Consider the following 1255-nt stretch of genomic DNA (forward strand, 5'->3'; position numbering starts at 1 on the left):
CGAAACATTCCTCTCCCTCCGTCTTCTCTGTATCACCTGCCCGACGAATAAGTCATCATTCGAGGCTAAAAATGGCATAACCGATGGAAGCATCAAATACTGAATTTACATAAACAACAGAGTGTAGAAGGCTTGATGTATATGGGGTTTTAAATGGTGAAACTGATTTGATTGGGGTTTTAAATGGGGTAAATAGATAGGTAGGTTAAAAGGCATTAATGCCCTCATGTGGGCCCCACGTGACTACAATTAACTTAGAAAATTAATTGGGTTTGAGATAAAGGATATAACATGTTAGGATTTGTAAACATTAGGTATGATTAATGTAATTATTGAAGACAAAGGACATGATTTGCAATAACATACATACATAAAGGACGAGTTTTGTTATTTACTCCTAAGTTTATTTAAAATTTCTACTTAAACGAAGACAAATCACCTTTGGATAGAAGTAAAATAATTTAAGTATGTGTTCAAAATAATTGTGATAGATCACCTTTGGGCAGAACTGTGACAATTATCTTAGTTATGCACGGGTTAATATGCTAAACATGAATAAAGCACATCACCTTCGGCCATAAGTGAGACATACATGTATATAAGTCCAATAAAATAGATGTAGCAAATTACCTTTGGGTAGAAGTGAAACATTAAAAACTCATTCAAATTAAGTTATCTAGTTTTGTAAAAAATAGTTTTATCTAAGTATTTACAAAACCATTAAGTTAATAGCAAACCACCAATTAACACGGATCACAATAATAGTTCATGATAATAGTTTGAAGAGTATGTCCACGAATAGTTAATTCACGAAAAATGGGTTCTCAAGAAAAACAGCTAGTTCTCTAGTTTTGTGTTCACTATTTTAAGTTCTCTATGTTTGAGAGATCTCAAATTCTCTTAGTTATGGTTCTCTAGTTTTTGAGTTCCCTTAAATTGGGTTCTCTTAAAAAATAGTTCGTTTAAAATTGGGTTCTATGATCACCCAATTATATTTCCCTTAAAACTTTTTATGAAACAGAGAGCTTGAGTTCTTGTAAAATGGACTTCTCTTATTTTGGGTTCTCTCAAAACCTAATGGAATAGAGAAGCATAACTTCTATTAAAGTTAAGTTCTCTTAATTTTAAATTTGAGATATCTCAAAACTTAATGAAACAAAGAACCTGAGTTCTCTTAAAGCTTATGGAATGAAAACGTGAAGTCTCATTTATAATGTGAATTATTTTTCGAATAAACTAAAATTATCTCGTTGGG

Source organism: Helianthus annuus, chromosome 6, assembly GCF_002127325.2.
Source record: "Helianthus annuus cultivar XRQ/B chromosome 6, HanXRQr2.0-SUNRISE, whole genome shotgun sequence".
Classification (NCBI taxonomy): domain Eukaryota; kingdom Viridiplantae; phylum Streptophyta; class Magnoliopsida; order Asterales; family Asteraceae; genus Helianthus; species Helianthus annuus.